This window comes from Canis aureus, chromosome 13, assembly GCF_053574225.1.
Source record: "Canis aureus isolate CA01 chromosome 13, VMU_Caureus_v.1.0, whole genome shotgun sequence".
In the NCBI taxonomy this organism is placed as follows: domain Eukaryota; kingdom Metazoa; phylum Chordata; class Mammalia; order Carnivora; family Canidae; genus Canis; species Canis aureus.
Window position 1 is genome coordinate 15,416,212 of NC_135623.1, and position 16,134 is coordinate 15,432,345.

Consider the following 16,134-nt stretch of genomic DNA (forward strand, 5'->3'; position numbering starts at 1 on the left):
AAAAAAGTCTAGAAGCATCCATAGGGTAACCTATGGAATGAGAGAAGATATTTGCAAATGACATATCTGATAAAGGGTTAGTACCCAAAATATATAAAGAACTTATAAAACTCAACACCCCCAAAACAAGTAATCCAATTAAAAAAGGGACAGAAGACATGAATAGACGTTTTTCCAAAGAAGACATACAGATGTCCAACAAGACACATAAAAGGATGCTCAACATCACTTATCATTGGGGAAATACAAATGAAAACTACAATGAGATATCACCTGACACCTGTCATAATGGCTAAAATCAAAAGCACAAGAAACAACAGGTGTTGGTGAGGATGTGAGAGAGGGGAACCCTCTTACACTGTTGGTGGGAATGCAAACTGGTGCAGCAACTCTGGAAAACAGTATGGAGGAGGTTCCTCAGAGTTAAAAATAGAACTACCCCATGATCCACCAAAGGCACTATCAAGTATTTACCCAAAGAATACAAAAATATTAATTCAAAGGGATACTTGTATCCTAAAATTTATAGCAGCATTATCTATAATAGCCGAATTGTGGAAAGAGCCCAAATGTCCACCAACTAAGGAAGTATGAAAAAATGTGGTATACATATACAATGAAATATTACTCAGCCATCAAAAGAATTATATCTTGCCATCTGTAACAACGTGGATAGAGCTAGAGAGTATTATGGTAAGAGAAATAAGTCAGTCAGAGAAAGACTTATATGTGGAATTTAAGAAACAAAGCAAATGAACTAGGGAAAAAAGAAGAGAAAGAGATGCATATCAAGAAACAGACTTAACTATGAGGAACAAACTGATGGTTACCAGAGAGGAGGTGGGTGGAAGGATGGCTGAAACAGATGAGGAGGATTAAAGAGTACACTTGTTATGACAAGCACGGGGTGATGTATGGAAGTGTTGAATCACTAAATTGTGCACCTGAAACTAATATTATACTGTATGTTAATTAACTTGAATTTAAATAAAAAATTTTTAAAAGATTTTATTTATTTATTCATGAGACACAGAGAGAGAGAGGCAGAGACACAGGCAGAGGGAGAAGCAGGCTCCATGCAGGGAGCCCGATGTGGGACTTGATCCCGGGTCTCCAGGATCATGCTCTGAGTCAGAGGCAGGCACTCAAACCGCTGAGCCACCCAGGCATCCCTAAATAAAAATTTTTAAAAAGCATACATAGGAATGAAAAACACCAAATTCATGATAGTGAATACTTCTGGATTCTAGAGGAGGGGAAAAAGGCTTAGGCAACTGTAGACAAATACATAGGGGCTTTAATTTTATTGGTAATGTGTCATTTCTTCAGTGGGTTGTGGTAATATAGTCAGTATTCATTATATTACTTTCTATAATTCTTTGTATATCTGAAATTTTTCATTAAAAATGAGATAAGAGGTGCCTGGGTGGGGAAGTTGGTTAAGCATCTGACTCTTGGTTTTGGCTCAGGTTGTGATCTCAGGGTCTTGAGATTGAGCCCCAAGTCTAGCTCTGTGCTCACCATGGAGTCTGCTTAGGACTCCCCCTTTCCCTCTGCCCCTCCACTGTGCACACAACTCTCTCTCTCAAATAAATACATCTTAAAAAAAAAAAAAAAAAAAAAAGATGGACACCTGGGAGGCTCAGTGGTTCGGCACCCGCCTTCGGCCCAGGGTGAGATCCTGGAGTTCCAGGATTGAGTCCCACATTGGGCTCCCTGCATGGAGCCTGCTTCTCCCTCTGCCTGTCTCTGCCTCTCTTTATGTGTCTCTCATGAATAAATAAATAAAATCTTAAAAAAAAAAAAAAGAAATATATAGGGGCACCTGGCCGGCTCACTCAGTAGAGCATAAGACTCTTGTGTTTAAACTCACAACCCCAAGATCAAGATTTCTTTAAGTAATATTTACACTTAGTGTGAGCCTTGAACTCAAAACCTAGAGATCAAGAGCTGTATGCTCCGCTCACTGAGCCAGCCAAGTACCCCAAAAATAAAATCTTAAAAAAAGAAATATATAGTTCAGTGCCCAAATGAACATTTGTGATAAGTCCTTACCTTATTCCCTTGTACAGATTTACCACTGAACAACAGCTGAAACTTGAGCTACCCTCTCCATGCTGCCTTTGCTTTAAAGCCAAAAATGTGAGTTGAAGGCAGATTGTAAAGGACCTTTAATACTTGCACCTTCGCCTGAGAGTAAGGAGAAGCTGTTAAGTTTTCAGCTGGGGAGGGGCGTGGTCAGATTTATGTTTAAGGATACTGACTCTGACTACAATAGAGAACAATTGAATGAGGATTGAGAATAGAAGCAAGAAGATAAACCAGGGCACTGGCAATAGTGCAGAGGAGAGTAAATGGGGTCTACACCAAGCCTGTGGTAGTGCAGATAGTGGGAAAGGGAAAGATAGAAGAGCTAAGAAGGAAATAGCAGCAACAAGACTTGAGAGTGATTGGGTGTATGGTAAGAAGGAAGACTCAAGGATGACTCATCTGAACTTCCTTGCGAATGCTCTTTGTACATTTAAAGTATTTGGCACTTAGTATAAACAGTATGCTATGTCATTTTGCTTTTTGTATTTATCTTTTGTCTTCTCAGTAGACTGGCAGCTTGTTGAGGGCAAGAACTGTCTTTTCTTTGGCTCCTCCATACCACCCGGTCCCATGCCTTGTGCCAGAGCTTACCAGAAACTGGTAGGAGCTGAGAGGTGCTGAGTATGATGGTCTGGAGCTAGGAGTAATAATATTCTGATGCTCTGGGAAAGGCTGCTGAGGAAAGGTGAATCTTGCAGCTGGCTGGCTAGGGCAAGCCTTTGAAGAACCAGAAGAAGAAGGATCTGGAGCAAGAGATGAGTTGAAAGCTAGTATTCTCTCTCTCTTTTTAAAGTAAGCTTTGCACCCAATGTGGGGCTTGAACTTACAACCCTGATATCAAGAGCCACATGATCTATGGGTTGAGCCAGCCAGGCATCCCAACAATCCTGATCCTTAATAGTGAATGGGAAGTGCTTCTAATTCTAAATGGTGGTTTGTTGCTTTGATTTAGTTGGTTCCAATCTATCATAACACCATACAGAGCTTCCTGAAAGCTGGGCCACTAAAATCACACTACAAACAAATAATAACATTTTATTCATTTATTCAGTAACTTATTCAAAATAATTTTTTATTGAACACCTGTTATCTTACACACTCTGTTCCAAGTGCTGAATTATGAAACTTATGATCTACTGGAGAGACAATGATGAAGTACTTACAAGTACAATAAATGATATAAATGAGAAATATAGAGTATTATAAGATCACATAATAGGAATGTCTAAACTTATCTTTGGGTTGGGGAAGGCTTCCTTCAAAAGTAATGTTTAAGTTGAAATCAGAAGGATGAGCGGGGGATCCCTGGGTGGCGCAGCGGTTTGGCGCCTGCCTTTGGCCCAGGGCACGATCCTGGAGAGCCGGGATCGAATCCTACGTCGGGCTCCCGGTGCATGGAGCCTGCCTGCTTCTCCCTCTGCCTGTGTCTCTGCCTCTCTGTCTCTCTCTGTGTGACTATCATAAATAAATAAAAAATTAAAAAAAAAAAAAAAAAGAAGGATGAGCGGGAGTTAGGAAGATGAAGAGCTGGGGAGGTGAGTGGGAAGAGACACTGTGAATGGCATTGGCATGTGGGAAGGCCAGAGGCTTTAAGGAGCCCAATTTTGTTCAGAGAACTAAAAGGTTCAATTTCTAATAACTGGAGTACTGAGCATGGGACATGAGACAAAACTGAATGACTGCTGGGAGTCAGCTCATTTAAGACTTTATGATTGTGTTAGAGTATTCACAGATCCTCTCCCTGGGACTGGCTTTGTTCTGGGTACTAGAGATATATACAGAATTGAATCAGACTTTAAGTACCTTAATCCCAGGACTTAAATAGCACATCAGGTGGGGGTAGAGACACTTTGACAATGGAAATGCGGCATGATAAATATGATGGTAGAAGTAAGAAGAGATTTTCATGAGAATTCATAGGAGAGGTACTTAAGGAGTAAAAATAATTTCCTCATATCTCCTTTTATTTCCTATTGCTTCCAAACTCATATTAGATCAGTCAATTGTAGGACTAAGTTTAGATTAATGTCATTTTTAGGCATGCAGAAAAATTGTTTAGCCACTTAGGCAACCAAGCAATTGCTAGTACGATTCTTGCTTATGACTTCTTTATTTTTTTCTTTTTAAAAGATTTTATTTATTTATTCTTAAGAGACACAGGCTCCATGCAGGGAGCCCGATGTGGGACTCGATCCCAGGTCTCCAGGATCTGGCCCTGGGCTGAAGGCAACGCTAAACCGCTGAGCCACCCGGGCTGCCCTTGCTTATGACTTCTATATTATATTTTCCTTTTCACAAATTCTCACTCATTCTTTAAGATTTGGCTAAACCCGCCTCTCTCATTTTACACGAGGTAGAATTGGAAATCTGTTTTTTTTTTTTCTTCCTGTATCCCCTATAGACTTTTTCTCCCCACTAGATTTATTTTTTTTAAGATTTTATTTACTTATTTGAGAGAGAAAGAGAGAGAAAGAGAGAGCATGAACCAGGGAAGGAGCAGAGGAAGAAGCAGACGCCCACTCAGCAGAGGTTCAATCCCAGAATCTTGAGACCATGACCAAGCCAAAGGTAGATGCTTAACTGACTGAACCACCCAGATGCCCCCTCCCCACTAGATTTCTGAAACATAGAGCTTTTGTCTTGTTCATGGTTCAATCAGTCATTCAACAAATATTTATCAAACATCTGCTATGGGCTGATCATCAGGATAAGTGCCACAGATTCATTGGTAACCTGGATAAGAATCCGTCCTTGCTGTTGCAGAGCTATAGTGGAGTAGAGAAGGCAGACAAGTAAGTAGGCCACAACAGTAAGTATGCCAAATGCTATGATAAGGAAAGAGTAAAGTGCCATGGGGAACCCAGAGCAGGGATATCTACCTTACTAGAGGTATAATGGAAGGCTTTCAGAAGGAAGTAATTTAAGCTAATAACTGGAGGAAAAGCATGAATTTGCCAGGCAAAGTGGCAGCCATGGAGCCTCAGCTGAGACAGAGCACAACACATTTAAGAAACTGAAAGAAAAGAAAAAAAAGTTTACAGGACGGTAGAGCTAGTAGAGAGGGGAGGGGCAGGGGTCAGGTAAAGAAAGAAGGGAACAATTAGAGATAGGTGTCTAACATGGTGGTATACAGCTAGAAAACGCCATGTAAATACCCGTTGGATAAATGAATGAGCCATTCCAAAACCTGAGAAAGTGAGACTTTAGGGAAAGCCAAGTTTGCGTGTGATTTTGTTCCCTTGTTCCTCTGGGAGGCATTGTAGTGAGTTGGTTAAGAGCCTGGTCTCAGGCACCAGCTGCTTAGATTTGAACCCTGGCTTTCACAATTAATAGCTGAGGTCACCCTAGACAAATTACATAACCTCTTTTGTGTCATTTATCTTATCTGTTAAGTTAGAGAAGATAATAGTACTTCTTAGGATTGTTGTCAAGACTTTTTTTTTTTTTTTTTTTTTTAGATTCGTGAGTTTATACTTCTCTTTTTTTTTTTTTTTTTTTTTTATGATAGTCAGAGAGAGAGAGAGAGAGAGGCAGAGACACAGGCAGAGGGAGAAGCAGGCTCCATGCACCGGGAGCCCGATGTGGGATTCGATCCCGGTCTCCAGGATCACGCCCTGGGCCAAAGGCAGGCGCCAAACTGCTGCGCCACCCAGGGATCCCGATTGTTGTCAAGATTAAACGAGTTAATACTTGTAAAGCATTGGAACAGAGCCTAGAACTAAGCACTGTGTAAGTGTTTGCTATTATTCATCCATTCATCAAAACATTTATTGCAGGCTAAGTACTGAGCTAGATGTGGTGAAAATAGGATGTGGCTCCAGCCATGAAGGAAGATCATAAAATCTGGTGAGGAAGAAAATTCATAAATAAGTAATTAAAACACCATCAAGTGAGGTGGTGGGTAAGTGCTGCAGAAGTGAAGAAGAGGGAGTGACCCATTCTTTCCAAAGAAGCCAAGGGAAGCCTCAGAGGGTAGGATGCGTCTAAGTTGGGTGACACAAAATGAACAGATGGCCAGCAAAGAAAGGCAATAGGATGTATCAGGCCAAGGAAGCCCCGTGTCGCAAAGCCTGAAGCCTGTTTGGCGAATGGCAAGGAGCACTTGAGCATCTATTTTGGTCTGTGCTAGGCACTAAGTTATCTCCTTTACTTTTCATAAAAACTTTTCCTTGTGTGCCTATTCCGCTTAATAATATTCCTATAGTCCTCACTGTTGCAGTGACTTTATATGTATTAACTACCTGTACTTAGGATGAGGTCAGGGTCGGGAGCCCTGCAACACTGGAGGGGCGGGGCCGCGACGCAGACTCCCCCCTTCACCACTCTTCTTAATCTGCCCCTCCCACCCCCACCCACTAGCTGTTTTGATCTGCTGTGGGCATAGAAGCTAGATATCCAAACTTTTTGGAACTGCATGTGAACTGAGAGTTGACACTCACACTTGGGAGCGAGTGCAAGCATGCACTCTACAGCCTACGTAGTCTGCACTAGACTGAGCACGGGTGGGTGACAATGATTCCCTCCCCTTTCTGAATCTCGCACTTGCTGTAGCCAGCCAAGGGGGGTGGGGGGTGGGCGGAGAGGTGGGTGTTTATTGAATTACACAGGATGTCTCAGGCCACATGTGTGTCTCTGGGGGTCCATCTTAAACGTGGATCCTCCAATCAGCAAGTTGCTCTTCTCTGGAAACAAAAAAGGTTTAAAATACTCCCTTTACTGTAGGGGAGGACAAAAGTGGGCAGAAAATGCAACACAGACAAGACATGTGACAAAGAGTCAGGATTATCTAGAGTTAGGCAGAGCCAAATTAATTCACATAGAGATACGTGGGTTTCAGGAGACAAGGAGGAATTAGAAGGGAGAGGTTTGCAGACTTCCTGGAGGAAGCAAACTTCCTCAAAAATATGACTGATTAAGACGTACTTACAGTGAACCCTTAGCAAATGCAACCATTAGATTAAAGGTCCCCGACAAAAGAATCAGCAGAACTTAGGAAGTGTAAGAAAGAAAGTCCAAATCGGACCTGAGGAACTCACATTAGTTAAAAGCTTTCCCTAATTTTTTTTTTTTTATGTTGAAGGAATTGGAAGTCTAAACCAGAACCTATTAAACCACCTTTGAAGATCAATACGGATTTATGTGTAAGTCAATGGGCAGTGAACTGTATGCTCTCATTTCAGAGCACGGGTTAAATCTTTCTCAGTGAACCCTTATGTGACCTTCAAAAAGTCTCCAGTTTAAAAACAAATCCCTCTATTGTATGACCTATAGATAGCAATCTGCATGGTTACACCTGACTTGACATGCAGTCAAAATTCTGGTTCCCAGAGTGGGCAAAAAGAGAAGAAGACCTCTTTTTAGTCTGAGTGTAATATATTGAACACAAACTTGCTGACAACTCTGAGAATGTTTGGAGTTCTTACTTTGTGAAACTGCTTGAAAGCTAGATTCTGGATAGGTGAATTTATAGCAACATTATGTCCCAGATTTTTGAGGACAGCCCAGATTTCAAATATCCTATCTCACTGTAACTGTAAGTATACTTATAAACTTGTGCACTCGTGTATCCTAATTTGGATAGAGAGGAAAATATGGGCACAATATAAGTGATACTTTCTGGGACTTTATGATAAGCATAGATACCAGAAGGACAACATTATGCTTGGGTTTAGGAGGGATAACAGTGCTAGGAGTATTCCTAAGAGTATTCCCTGGTAGCAGGATGAAAAAAAGCTGTTTGGATGTGAAAGAGGCTGGAAGAAACTCCTGCAAAATTGAAGATGTTATATACGTCATTTGGAGATAATAGAGAAGTCCAAGTGAGAGAAATTTGGTGACAAAATAGTTTCCTCCTAGTGAAGGTCAGTTGTGTCCCCATCCAAGAGGAAAGGGCTAAAAGTCTGAAAAGGCTAGAAAGACAGAGAGACAGAGAGAGAGACAGAGAGAGCTATACAAAGGCTGAGAGGAGAGGGAGAGAGAAAGAGAAGAGAGAGAAACAAACTAGCATTAAAAGAGTTTAGAGAAAATCTTAAAAGAGACTCAAGAAGGTAAGAGAGAAGGTGGGATGGTGGGAAGGAAGAAAGGCTAGGGAGAGCCAGAGGAGAAGAGTGAGGATGGGGTGGGGTGGGGGGAGCTAAGGCAAGCAAGCAGGCATGGGCGAGAGAGACAAAGGGGAAGCCTGAAGTTTCTCTCAAGATTGTGAAAGTCTGGGGGAGAGTTGGAAGAGCTTTCAGGCTCAGAAAGGACTCTGGAACTGGACCAAAGGCTGTCCAAACAAGAAAAACTCAGAGCTGTAATTACCATCTGCTAGAACTCCAGGGATCCCCTAGAGAGGCTCACCCTCCCCAAAGCTGTAAATGATCTTGGGTTGGAGGTCCCTGGGTGGCTCAGCTGTTTGGGGCCTGCCTTGGGCCCAGAGTGTGATCCTGGAGACCCCGGATCCAGTCCCACATCAGGCTCCCTGCATGGGGCCTGCTTTTCCCTCTGCCTGTGTCTCTGCCTCTCTCTGCCTCTCTCTCTCTGTGTGTCTCTCATAAGTAAATAAATAAAATATTTTTAAAAAATGATCTTGGCTCATATTCTCCAGGGAATTTTGGAGATCCAGCCAGATGTTTTGTTGATGTTGTCTAACCTTAAGGAACTCTCTCTCTAAAACATTGTGCACTTGCAAGGTGGGGGTACTTACTGTGTTTAAAAGGTGTGTTTCTTAGGTTCTCGGGAAACATCAAAGTAAGTAAAGTGTGGAAGTCCCCCACCTCTCCCCAAATCTGGGACTTCTATGCTACCAGCCAGTTTTTGCTTTTGAAGGAAAATACGTTTGTACATAGTATAGCCTTTGCTCCAAGATTCTGAGAAAACTGCCAGTTTTAAAGTTTGGGAATGGGGATCCCTGGGTGGTGCAGTGGTTTAGTGCCTGCCTTTGGCCCAGGGCGCGATCCTGGAGACCTGGGATTGAATCCCACATCGGGCTCCCGGTGCATGGAGCCTGCTTCTCCCTCTGCCTATGTCTCTGCCTCTCTCTCTCTGTGTGACTATCATAAATAAATAAAAATAAAAATAAATAAATAAAGTTTGAGAATGTTTAGTTGGTTTTCCTTCCCACATAATAATAATGCAAGTGGAATTTAGGACAAACCCTTTAAAAATCCATTTGACAATACATATTAATTTAAAAACTTTAAAATTTTCACACTACTCAATGTAGAAATTCCACATTTGAGAATTTTTCTCCTAGGAAATAACCTTATAGTGCTTTAGACATTTATGCAAAAGACATAATTTATAATAGCAAAAAAAAAAATCACTTAAATGCCTAACAATAAGGGACTGGTTAAGAAAATTCCGGTACCTTCTCTTATGTAATATTTTGGTGCTGCTGAAACTATATGTACAAAATTCTTAGTGATGAGGAGAAATATGATAGAGCATCAAGTGAAAAAGCATATACAAAGTGTGATCTAAACTATGAAAAAATGCATTTTTAAAAAAGGACTGGAAGGAAATATGCTAAAAAGTTGCTTAGATTAGGGATCATGAGATAGTGGGGTTATGGTCTATTCTTATTTTTCTTCTTGTGTCTTCTTCTAATATTTTCCAGATTTTGCAAAGGGCATGTAATACTATTATGATCAGAAAAAAAGATAAAAGTTTTGTTTTAGAAGTCTAAGAAACCAAGGAACTAAATGTTTGCAAAAATAAAAACCATTTAGTCAAAGTAATTTTAAAAAAGTAATCTTACAAAAACAATTTTACAGTTGTTAAAAGGAATGACATAAAACTTTTATTTTTATTTTATTTAATTTTTAAAGTTATTTTTAAAAATTGTAATAGTACTGTTTACCAATGGGGAGATGCAGTTTACTTATGCCAGCAGCCATAGGGGCCAGGGGGAATAGACAGCAATCTGTATGGGATGGACTACTTAGGCAAAAATAATAACCTCCAAAACAAAGGACAGTGGTGAGCTTCACTACACTTCCCCCATGATCCCAGCATGTGATAATGCCAGGCAATGGCCCCTGGCTGGTGGTGGAAACTAATGTATGGAAGAAAAAGCCACAAGCCACAAAAATTTGTAAAGAACCCATTCCCCACATTACACACACACTCAGATACATAATTATAGGGTGATCAATATACTTAATTGAGGAAGGAAGGATAGGAATTCTGCTGTAGAGGGAAGATAGGTAGGGAAAGGGAGAGCTCCTAACCACTGTCGATAGGGTAGGGAGCGTTCACTCCCCAGAAAAGAAAGGAGTTCGTCTCCTCTAGGCACAAACTGTTGGACCTAGCCCACCTCCTACCCATCCAGGACAGGCCTAGGGCTATTGCCCTAATAATGGGAGGGCAGAAACCAAAAACAATAGCCAAGAGGGAGGTAATATGAATTGATGATTATTCAAAATTACTTTCCATGGCTTCCACCTCTCACCAAGAGCAAGATCAGAAAGGAAACAGGAATGTCACAATCAGAGCTCCCTTTCTGGCAGGAGTGGACCATGTTTAACCCGTCTCCTGGACATTATTTGGAAGTAGGCCAGAGTTTCACGACCCTCCTTTCCCTCTGCATCCCCTTAGAAGGAGATGTTTATATAAAGTCAAGGGCAGATAACACAAAATTATTTTAGCTCTTACTAGGGTTTAATTTTCTAAAAAGTTATAATTATTGTATTGAAGACCAATCTATAACTACACCTCAACCATGACCAGACAATTCTAGGGGGAGAATGCAATAATAGTCTTGAGGCCCTAATACTGTGGCTCCCTTAACATCTATGTGTAACACAAATCAGCCCTTCCTTCTGGGATAAGGAAGGATACATGCACAGCAAGGGTTACAGAAAATAGATCAGGACCCACTCCATCCCTGTGTGTGTCACTCAGCCTTTACTGGTCTTCTGCTTAGGTCCTAAGAGGCAGTATCCAAGGAGAGGTGGGAGGAGGAGCTGCTAATGAAGTCAGACACAGCAGGAAGGCACCTAGCAAGGCAGTCCTGTAGGAAGATGCTTAGGCATGACACTGCCTTTCATGCACAAAAAATTATGTTCTCTCCACATCTTAATCCCAACAAAGGAACTCATCAGAAAAATTCTTCCCTGGATCTCCTAAAAGAACAAGGGGGAAAAAAAACCCAAGAAAAATGAAAACTTAAAAGAAGCCAAGGAAAGGGAAACTTCAGGCTTCAGGAGCAGGAGCATCAAGAAAGATTGAACTGGTCACTGTGAAAGCAGAGTGGCAGGCAGCACCTGGGTGGGTGAACTGCACCAGACAGGCAGTGGATCAGGGGACAGTGGGAACATGGGGCCAAGCCAGACAGATGAGGCTGGGCCCCTTGCAGGGGCACAGAATGAGATCAGAAAACATTTCAAATAGAGCAGCCCCGTTCCCTCTCACTTTGGGGGCACGCACCCTTCTACACTTCATAAACCCTAGATCAGAGAGTAAACGGGAGTGTAGGTTTAATATGTAGTTCACATTTCCCATTCTTGACTGTCCCAATCCAACAACGTCCAACAACAAAAGGACAGCTCTTTGTTAAGACTATCCCAAAGGGAAATATCAGAAAGGGAGACGAACATGAGAGACTCCTAACTCTGGGAAACAAACAAGGGGTGGTAGAAAGGGAGGTAGGCAGGGGGTGGGAGTGACTGGGTGACAGGCACTGAGCGGGGCACTTGATGGGATGAGCACTGGGTGTTATTCTATATGTTGGCAAATTGAACTCCAATAAAATATATATATATATATATATATATATATATATATATATATATATATATAAAGACTATCCCAAAGGGACTGAATGGAAGGGGCTGCCCCCCTCAGAGTGGCCAGAGGTGATGACAGTCTAGATGTTTAGCATCACAGAGCTTTGACTGCCCAACCCAAGGAATGGGAGCAGTTGATAGGGGACTGCAGTCCAATGACAGCCCGGCCGGGTCTTGCTCCTTGGCTCCTAATACTAATTCATTCACATTGCGGGAAGCTGGAAGAGGCCCCTCTGGGCTCAGCTTTCAGATCAGTCTCCTGCAAAGCCATTAGGCTCTCCTGTAGATCAGGCCTGCCCCTGACACGGGGGGCATGTAGTGAGTGGCCTGGCATAATGACCAAGTCAGATACGTGGCCTGGCAAGGAAACTAGTAACTCAGAGTAGGGAAGTGACTGCCCCACCAAACTTTGTTCCAGCATAATATATCTAGATATGAATCTTGCAGTTTAAGAGATTCCTGCAGAGTTGCAGAGGCCCCTGCTACTTCCTCAAGGGATCATAAATAAATCCTCAATCTGCTTCGATAACCAAGTTGTCCATTTACCGGGTGGGGTGTAAGACTTTTCTGTTTAGCAAAAGGTTAGCCCCTGTCCCTAAGTCCATTCACTGCAAATGCTGGACCTTTGGGAAACTGGAAGCTTTGACCTTTTTTTCTTGGTGGAGCCAAGATCACAGAGCTTCCCCTACCAGATTCTGTTGTAATTCTTTTTCTTGGTCTTCCCCAATTGTAACTGTTAATATCCAGATCTCATACCTGACTTTCATTTGTCTTGGAGAAGTCCAAATCAGAGGCTCAGAGATCAAAGGAGCAGTCCCACTGAGGCCCAATGATTAAGGCCTAGCCCTCGGCTATGTCCAAACTGTCAGTTATCCAGAAAGCCCTTGATAACAGGCAGACAGGCTGGGGAACCAGAGGATTCCTGGGCTCACAGCTGCTCACCTGTGCACCGGGGACAGTACAAGGACAGTACGGGGGATCTTGGTACAGAGAACAGCCTGTATGGTATGGTGCACAGGATGCGCAGCTCCTCCGGTTCAGGGTTTCAAAACTGATTCCAGGTAATATAAAAGGATCCTTTTTGTTTGTTTGTTTAAAAAAAGATTTTATTTATTTATTCATGAAAGACACAGAGAGGCAGAGACACAGGCAGAGGGAGAAGCAGGCTGTATGCAGGGAGCCCGATGCAGGACTGGATCCCAGGACCCCAGGATCACACCCTGGGCCCAAGGCAGACACTCAACCACTGAGCCAGCCAAAAGGATCCTAATTCCTAAATAATCCACTTTAGGTTTTTAAAGGCTAAGTTTTACAATGGGAATTGGGACTTTTGCCTGAGCTGGGTTTTTTTTTTTTTTTTTTACTTTTTTCCTTTTTCTACCTAACTTAGAAACCTAACTTCTCCAAACCACAGGGCTAGTCTATGTTATTGTCCTGGTCACCCTCCGACCCTCTCACGTTGTAGCTACTGGAATTCTGGGAGTGAGCACCCTAGCTGCTGCTCAGGCCCACGAAGGGAGCAAAATGGGAGACGCCCTCTCCTCCTAGATCTTCCAGGGGCTGAATGCCAAGATCCTTCACAGCACGTTTCTGAGAACTCCAGGTAGAAGTAGCCACACCTGACTGCCCTGTGCACCTCAAAGCAGAAGCCCAAACAAGAATCCTCTGTTAGGATTGTATATCTCCTAAGCAATGGCCTTCAGATTGTTTCTATCCAGCTTCACCAATGGAATTGCCTCCATTTTAGTTGGCAAACCACCGTGGAGAGCGCTCGTAGTCCTCACAGCAGCATGGGCATCTGGCCCCCAGGGCCCACCCAGAACTAGAGGCTGTCAGGGCCGTGTCCCGTGGGAGGGGGGACGACGCAGTGCCAGGCAGAGCCGCAGCAGCCACCAGCATATCGGCCCCAAACCCCAAGTCTTTCAGTTTCTTCAGGTGACTCCCGGGGTCTGGGACTTTGAACTCTGGCCAGCCATGGACTCCTCACCAAAAGGGCCCTGTGAGTCAGCCAGCTGCCCCCTATGACTTTTACTTTTTAAAAATAATTATTTTTAATTTTTATTTCATTAAAAATAAAAAAAAATAAAACTTAACCTTTGAAAACAGAAGTGGTCATGAAGAAATGCTTATGATTTAAGGTTAAATGCAAAGGGGCCAAAATAACTAAGATTACTGTTTAGTCCAACATTGTAAGCAACTGTGCTCAGCTCACAATGTACAGTAGGCACCTGGTAATGGGACTTCCCTATGCACACTGCCTCCTTGCAGCGGCTCGCTGTGGAACCTCTCATTCTTTGCACTCTTATCCTTTACTTACTCATTTTATTAAATAAATAAAAACAAGTAGTTTTTAATTTTTTTTTTTTTTTTTTTTTACATATGCTTCACACCCAACAGGGAGCTGGAATTCACAACCCCAAGATCAAGAGTTGCATGTTCCACAGACTAAGCTAGCCAGGCCCTGGACTACCTTATTTTAAACTACTAGTAATACTGTGGTGGGATTATTGGTAGTTTATGCCACTTTTCTTTAGGCTTGAAGTCTTAGAATGTGGTTATGGTAGGTCTGTAACAAAAATATTTGAATTAAAGTCACTCTGTGCTTTCACAGGTAACTTTTGAATTCTCCTCCATTGCATGATTTCCAAGGATACATATAAAATTGATTTCCCTTTAGCCAAGAAATTACAGGGTTTGAGATCCTATCTGGGTCAGAGAAACATCTTTCTCTCTCCAAAGCAGATTCTGCACAGCAAAAATAGAGATATGAGCATATACTTCTCTTACCTCGAAATTTGAGATACCTCCTTGCCTGCAGGATTGATTGATCCCAAGTTCTTTAATAGGGCTCCCAAGACCCTTCATAATCTATTGCCATTCTACCTCTCCAACTTTATCTCCCAGTAATCTGCTAGCATTTTTCTTTCTTCCTTACCCTAGTTACATCAGACTTCTTCCATTCCTTAAAACACACATTAACTTTTTCCACACTTTATTGATGTGTATCATTTATACAATACGGAGCACCAAATTTTTTTTTATATTTTATTTTTATTTATTCATGAGAGAGACACACAGAGAGAGGCAGAGACACAGGCAGAGGGAGAAGCAGGCTCCATGCAGGACCTTGGGTTCATGACCTGAGCCGAAGGCAGATGCTCAACCACTGGGCCACCTAGGCGTCCCAGGAGCACCAAACTTAAGTGTACAACTCAATGGTTGTTCATATATGGATATACATGATCAAGATCTAGAATATTTCTAGCACTCTAGGAGGCTCCCCTATACCCCCCTTAGTCCATACCTACACTATTCTGATTTCCATCAACAAAGATTAGTTTTGCCTGTTATTTAATTTAAAAAAATGGAAATATGCCATATGTATTCCTTTTTTTTTTTTTTTTGAAGTAAGCTCTATGCCCAATGTGGGTCTTGAACTCATGACCCTGAGATCAAGAATTGCATGCTTCACTGACTGAGTCAGCCAGGTGCCCCTACCATATGTATTCTTTAAAACACATAGTATATTTTTATGTTTCCTCTACTTGAGAACAGGAATGCTAAATATCTGTCATGTGCTAGTGCTCTCCCATTCTGCATCCATGGCAGATATTACTAATTCATCATTCTTTCTTACGGTATCTACATTGAGGTTTAGGCTCTTTTCCTAAACTGTTTACCAGTAGCCACTCCTGATTGTTGAGAGTTGGCACTAGTGAAATTTCCCTGGACAAGAGTGGCCTCTTTCACATGAAAGCCTTCACCTCTACCACGCACAATACATTTGATAAGTCATTTGGGTCTTGTTTATTCTATCACTGTAATATCTTTCCAATCTGTTCCTTTTTTTCCATTACTACTTCTCCTGCTTATTTCAAGCTTTTGTAATTTCTCACCTGATTTTCTACAACAAACCGTCCCTGTTTGCCCTGCCTTCAGTTCTGGCTCCTCTATTCTTTTCTACACACTGCTGATTAATCTTTTTTAAATATCCAAATGTGATATATACTACATCATTCTCCTGGTTAAAACCTTTAGGGGGCTATCCTTCATGCTAAGCCCAAGTGGTTAGCATGGTACTGCAGGCCTTGTGATCTGGCCCTGCCCATCTCTCCAGTATCATCTCCTATAACCTGCCCTCCTTATGCCAGCTGCATGCAGCTTTCTGAAACACGCTCTGTCATCTTTCTCCTCTAATCTTGAATGCTCTTCTTTAAATGGCAAAGTCTCCTTCACTCATCAAGGATGTTTCAAGGATACTTATTATTTTTTTTAA

The 16,134-nt window shown here is 42.1% G+C and overlaps 1 pseudogene; it reads right to left on the reverse strand.

The window, feature by feature from the left end:
* Positions 1-13,323: 13,323 nt before the first annotated feature.
* On the reverse strand, positions 13,324-13,829 carry LOC144281546 (ataxin-7-like protein 3B; annotated as a pseudogene).
* Positions 13,830-16,134: the final 2,305 nt, after the last annotated feature.